This window comes from Octopus bimaculoides, chromosome 4 (assembly GCF_001194135.2).
Source record: "Octopus bimaculoides isolate UCB-OBI-ISO-001 chromosome 4, ASM119413v2, whole genome shotgun sequence".
NCBI lineage: Eukaryota > Metazoa > Mollusca > Cephalopoda > Octopoda > Octopodidae > Octopus > Octopus bimaculoides.
Genome location: NC_068984.1, coordinates 9,585,207 through 9,586,341, shown reverse-complemented (window position 1 = coordinate 9,586,341; position 1,135 = coordinate 9,585,207).

Below are 1,135 nucleotides of genomic sequence, written 5' to 3'. Positions count from 1 at the left end.
ATAAAAACGGACGAAATACCGCTAAGTATTTAGTCCGGTGTGCTTTGAAGACTATTTTGGAAATACGAGCAGCGACGATGGATGGAGACATTTGAAGGAAATATATTTTTTGGCTTCATAGGAAGTTCGGTTGAGAAGATGAGATGCTTAACATTACAAGCTGTTGCAGGCTCAACATTAGAAGCTGCTTTTTCGTACAGCGTGTAACCGCCACTTGGAGCAGTCTGCCAAACAGTATGGTCGCAGCTCTATCAGTCAATGCCTTCAAGAACAGGCTTGACACACGCTGGAGGGAGCTTCCTGCAAAATTTGACCCTGTCTGTTACTATTAGCTACAACTGTCGAATGACAAATTAATCGTACTAGTGGAAAAGGACCTGTGAACAAGCTCATGTGAACAAGCTCCTATGAACAAGCTCCTGTGAACAAGCTCCTATGAACAAGCTCCTGTGAACAAGCTCCTTCAACACGGAAACCATCCAGTATCCAGTAATGATGTCCCTCGCATAAACTACATCTTGGCTGAGATGTAGAAGAAAAGAGGATTCCGCAAACTTCATGGAGAATTTTTTGTTAGAGCAAGAAAAGAGTCTGTGCAGTTTGGAGGCGAAGGTGAACCCGAAGGGGCTGTACAATTATGATAATGAATTGAGGCATCTTTAGGGAGTCTTGCTTAAGGTTCTACCTTGCTTAAACATCCAGTAAACAACAGCAAGAAAAAAAAACGAAAACTTACATCGTAGAACGCATCATTCGACTAACTCGGCTCTTTTATTGACAGAAAAGAAAACGAGCAAAAAAGGAAGAAAGAACAAGCGAAACAAAATTCAAGCAAAAGACAAAATCTCCTCCCAGCCTCATGAAATATTTCTGAATATTTTTCAGTCATTTTGTATGACCAAAGAAACAGCCGAGATTCTTACTTCAACCAAAACGGGAAGGAAATTACTGGAAGAAAAAAAAAGAGACAAAGGCACAACAACGACAATGTATATATAAGAACAAGACAACCATCACCACCACCACCGTCACCAGCGCGACGACCACCACGACCACCACCGTCGCCGCCGCTGCACTGCCAGCACCACCACCGCCACCGCCACAACCACAGCCGCACCAACACCACAACCGCCGC